This window comes from Watersipora subatra, chromosome 2 (genome assembly GCF_963576615.1).
Source record: "Watersipora subatra chromosome 2, tzWatSuba1.1, whole genome shotgun sequence".
In the NCBI taxonomy this organism is placed as follows: Eukaryota; Metazoa; Bryozoa; class Gymnolaemata; order Cheilostomatida; family Watersiporidae; genus Watersipora; species Watersipora subatra.
In genome coordinates, this window is record NC_088709.1 from 63,584,749 (window position 1) to 63,590,748 (window position 6,000).

The window sequence follows — 6,000 nt, forward strand, 5'->3', positions numbered from 1 at the left end:
CTCTGCACCTTATGCCGTAACGGTAATGTACAATCACAGGCATTACTCGCAAGTAACCACAAGTTATTCATGTATGGTTAAATTGAATTCTAAAACTTATTGAATAAAAAGACAGAAATAATGTTCAAATGTGTTAGCTTGTGTAGTAAGTTGTGCATTGTCACTGAATCTGATTTCCCTGAAAGCTTAACAGTCAGAAATGTTGGTGGATCAATGTATCAAATAATGATATATGCTTTCCCTGTAAGTAAAAACAGTCGGACTGTTGGTACATCAACGTAATAAACCTGCAGAGCTGTATGGATGTAATATGTCGCCCATGTATCAATGGATTTATGCTTTATGCCTCCCGCAAGCGAACAAGTCAAACCGGTTGGTAGATCAATGTTAAAAATGTGGATCTATGCTTTCTCTGCAAACAAGACAGTTAAAAGGGTTGGTAGATCAATGAAGTTTGAAGTTTAGGTTACAATGAAGTTGCTCGTCCGCTCATTACCTTGACAAAAGCAGGTGAGCTGACGTTAGTAAAAGAAAAGGCTGGATATACAGCTCTGTACTCAAGGGTGATAAAAAGATAGTCAGTAAAGCTGATACTCCATACTGTATTTTCTGGGAAGAATTTTAGGCTGATAGATGCGGAAACTGGATTGGACAGCTCTAGCAATGGCTGTTGTGGAAGGACATACAGACATAATAGAGACTCTACTCATCAACATAACAATAGATTCACGGAGTCTACCTCCTCAAGATACAGACTATTGAACTGGATACAGCACTGCATATGCCAGCCTTTTGGGGACGCACTGTAGCTCTTCAGTCGATGAGGACCTCTGTCCCTACAGATAGTCTCTTCTCTTCTCAACATGAAGAACAATGACAAAAGAATTCCTCTGAAAGCAAAGTATAAGGGGAGTATGGAAACAGTAGATGCTTAAGAGCTGGCAGCGGCTAGCAGTGGCAGAAAACATTGGTATACAGTGAGATGCCAGCTACTCGTATTACCTTGCTGCTAAATCCTCTCCAGTCTCATCAACTATCTAATGTATTTACTGCTTGTCCCTGGAAATCCTTGCAAGCATACACAGGAACTTTATCTTTATTTTCCTGGCATAAAGACTGCAGTGGGATGTAGAAGCAGTATCAACCTTGCGATTGGCTCTGGGTTAGATTTAAAATCCTGAGGTATCGCTGACACAACTAGCAGTACCAGAAGGCACAAATTGTGGGTGAACTTCAGTTGATTCTTGAGGCGAAGACTGCTTGGTTTCAGTCTAGAGTCACTCATCTGGGCTGAGTCGGTATGTCTGGTTACACAGGCTCAATTCTGTCAGTCTCTGTATGAAATTCTGGCAGTGCAGCCTCCCGCAAACACACAGCCCTTGCTAACAACTCATCACCTCTCCTCTCTCGGATAATTATAGTCTGATTATTTTAAATTCTGATTGAAAACTGCTAAGATTACCATGATATTAACACCACAACAAATGGTGGCAGCTATTAGTCAGCACTTAGCTGTGGAACAACTCCACAACCACAGATGTTCTTATTACTCACTACAGTTTGAATAGAAGAGCTATTTGATGGCATTATAGTTGTAGGTACAGGACTTGAGACTATTGTAAGACTGCATGAGTTTGTAGCTATTGGCTGTGACAAGGGGAATGCTGGGGTTCAGTATATAGTTCTAAAGACCTTTGTGTAGTAAGAGTAGACGAGTCATGATTTTATCGTCGTTGTAGCATTGGCCAATTAGAGGGAAGAGCTAACATCTTTAAAAGAAGCAGACAGTTAAATGGCGGAAGGTGAATTTCTTAATTTCAGTAAAAACTGGATTTTTTCCTATGCTTAGGTATTGATGCTTTTACATCTCAAGACAATAACGGTAATGTGCAAGCATAGGCATTATTTGCAAATGACAACAGATTCTCCTGCTATAAAATTAACCACTGTTTGAGCCTTGGCCGAAAGGAGAATAAGGCTTCTACAGAATGAAGCTGAGCAACATGCAGAAGGTTAAAACAACCTACTCATGGTGGTAGTAGTACCTTTAGTTGATATTTCATTGCTAGTAGCCGCTGTACCAACATATTGACAAGTTATTCATCAATTTGTTTTGTGAGAATGTTGAAATTTATAAGCCAAAGCATTGATCACTTTTACTGCAAAAAATGTATTTCTTGTCAAAGTACATTTAGATATTTCTATTTTGTGAGGTTAATACGTTTCAAATCGCTGAAGAAAAAGGTCTGTATAAAAAGTAAATCACAACTTTCAACAGCTGCATAAAAGCAATTTATGTAAGCAAATCTTCAGATGTAGATGGAGTTGAACTTTAAAATAAATTTAGGATAAAAAAAGTTGCCTCTAATGAGGCAGTCTGATTATCTTGCAGTGCAATCACACTTTACTCTCAATGCTTTAAAAACAAAGAAAGACAATCACTATAGACTTTCAAGTAGGGGAGAGAGGGGGTAGTTGGTCTAGGTGGGCTAGTTGGTGCAGTGGGTATTTTGAAAACTGTAAAGTTGAACCCTGAATTTGTCAAATGAAAGCTTTTTACGTCAAAAATGGGCCATGTTGAATGCAATTCTCACGAGCACGTGATTTCTGGTGAGTATTACTTTTCATGATTTTACAACAAAACATTTAACTTTTGAATTAGAAAGTAAACCTACATTAGCTGAAAAGTATGCTGAAAAGCAATACGTCATTTTGTAAGACAATTGCAGCATTAATTTTCCATTATATCAATAAATCATATTTTTGAAAAAAACTATTTTATTCGATAAAAATATTATATTTATAACTTTTGCAATACTGGGGCCAGTTGGTACGTTGCCAGGAAAGAGGTTGGTGTAGTGTACCAACCTGCCCGAGATGAATTAGCATTTCAACATATCAAGTTGTGGTTAACTTATGTCACTAACTGCTGTATGGTGCTTCTCACTGCCAGATAAAAAGTATTTTGTTCTGCTTAGTAGACCATGGATCAGTTATCAACGAAAAACAAATCATGAAGGTTTTGGAAAAGTTGCTTGAACACAAACAATCAAACTAGTAATTGAGGAATGTTTTCACTTAAGGATGCTGCTAAAGCCACACGCAAACCCTTTAAAAACGAAAAATTGTAGCTGGTACAACATCAATGGGTTACAAAAATTCTGGAAAGATAATTCCACTTGAGCTTGAAAATAACTTGGCTGAGTACTTATTGAAGTGTTCGCAGAGGAACCAAGGCCTTGAGACAAAGAAGACACGGCAACTAGCATACAACTATGCAGTTGCTAACAAAGAAGTACCTGCGAGCTGGGCACCCAATGGGCTGGCAAGGATTAGCTTCAAAAGTACTTAAAGCGTCAGCCAACATCAATCAGGAAGCCTGAAAAAACCAGTCTAATTCGCTGTACTTTGTTCAAATTTTTTCAGTAACACAGAATCTCTGATAGCTGAGCCTAACTTCCCAGCACATCAAATCTATAACATATATGAGACAGCTTTGACAACAGTTCATCCTGAAAAAATTGTCGGTGAAAAAAATGTCTAGCAGATGGGTCAAGTAACTTCCGTAAAAGAGCTCTCACACCAACAGTACGCTGTGTAAAGACACATGGCATCAGTATTCCTCCAGCATTCATTTGGTCACGAAAGACAAGTAATGTTGGCCAAAACATGACAGGAACACCTGTCGGATCTCTGGGTTTCGCCAGTGAAATTGGAAGGATGACCTCAGACAATTTCTCAACCCTTTAGCTGCCATAAACGCATTTATGCGTTTTCTAGGGTCGACTGCCATTGACACATTTTTGCGACTTTACAAGCAATTGCGAGGTAACTTAATTTTACTATTCGTTGACAACATAACCCATGGTCTTTAAGACTATGAAATTGACAGTGTTGTCTGAGAGTTTTCTATAAAATTATCCTAAAACAACGAAGCAATTTTAAACTTTTGTTAGAAAATTTCTAATCTAAAAACAAACATTTTTGCGAGTTCATTAAGTACCACGCGCCACTCAGAAAACAGGTAATTAGTTACATTGATGACATTATAGCCAATTCAGATTCAGATTTTCGCGGCTATACAGATAATTAAAGTAGCAGCACTGTCTCTGATAGTGCTGGAAGTAATGGTTTTGTACAAGTAAGGAACATTGTGGAGGATCGTTTTAGTTACGCTTCAATCTTAGCTTCACATTGTTATATCATCGCACAAAGTATAGATCCATTGAATTTTTGCATACAATAAAATGCTCTAAATAGAGATTGAAATTGAAAAAATACTGTATACATATGAAACAATATTGGCAAGTTTCAGTACAATGGCTGGCCCTAGCAGGCCAATAGCTGAATTTGTACACAGTTGGCAGTGAAAGGGTAAAATGGATGAAACCACTTCATGTCTCACACATCTCCGACAACCGAGGTGCCTGTGTTGTTGATACATGATAACCATATCTGCCACCTTTCACCTCAAGTAATACCGCAAGCAAAAGATAGTGGTGTTCTGCCACAAAACTATCAAGCTTCAGACTCTGAATGTGTCCTTGCATGGGCCACTTGAATCATATTATCATGCAACCTACAATGAATTTCTGCTACAATGAATTTCTCTCTTAAGGGGACCAGCAGCGTCTTTGTAAATGACGAAAGCTGTCATGTGCCCGAGCCTCTTGGTTGCCGGCCTCCAGGGTGCCGTGACCTTTGCTCTATGGGCCTCTTGGTTGCTAGCATCCTGGTGCTGGTGACCTTGAGGGGAACGAGGGTACAAGCGTAAGCCTCGCCTCATTGCGCAGAGAGACTCGTACGGATCAGTTGGCTTGGGGGAGCACTGTTCACCACCCGGCTGGGGGAACAGCCCGTACTACTAATGCTGGATCCATCTAGCCTGGGGTGTAGACGTTAAACTTGCACGGCCTTTTCTAAGGTTCCCCATGAGTTGGCTGACATCCACCTCATGATGCCCTATTACTCTTGTTCCAAACCAATATTCAGCGGTAATTCGCCGGTCGACGCCCAGTCAGCGCCGCCGGGAACAAGCAGAGTTGGTGCAAGGCTCGACCACCTGAGCCGGTGCGATGAGTGCGACAGTGAGGCTGAGGGGGCCGGGCGCCACTTCAGTTACAACAATATTAATACTAACAACTTCAGTTACAGCAATATGAATTTTACTGATTGATATTGAGTATTGCCAAAATGAGTTTAGATTTAAGATGATAATCATAATGAAAAGTGACACCTGAGGTAAAGTATTAAAAGACCCTATATGTATTTTGCAAATAACTAGACAGCATACGACCAGCAACAAATTAAATCCCCCAATTCTACTTATTCTCTAACGTAAATAGATGAGAGTGGGGCAATATGCTGGTGCATATTGTCCCACTATTTCACAGACATTTTTCAGTGTGTATATGTATGTAATGACTCCGGAGAGGCTGCATGGAAAAGTATACACAGTAATTAGTTTGTGCATTTAGGACTATCACCATGGTTAGAGTCTAAAAGAACAAGTCCAGCCGAGGAAATTACTCTGCTGAGACTACATCCCTTGCTCTCTCGACTGTTAACCCTTTGACCAGGTATAAGCCCCCCCAAAAACAACCGAGACTCATGTAATTTAATTTCGAAAATTCAATAAAATCGATATTTTATGAACATGCATAGCTCAAATCTTAAATTTATTTCTATGAACAAAAATTTTTGTACATATACATTCATTCACAAATCTACTACTCAAAAAAAATTACAACCATGTGCAATTGTCCCTGTATGAAATGCTTGGAAGCATTTTTTTTGGTAGAGTCAAACGCTATAACGTAGCCGTGCGAGCCACCATAACGATCGTTTTTTCTGCATATTCCAAGTATATTAGAAGTCCAAAAAGTTTACATCACTTCTATCATTTGAATTATTTTTATTCTGATTAGACAAAAAATCACTAACGATCGCATGATAAAATAATATTTTATTTTACCGTTTTGAAAGTCGAGCCGATGTTGA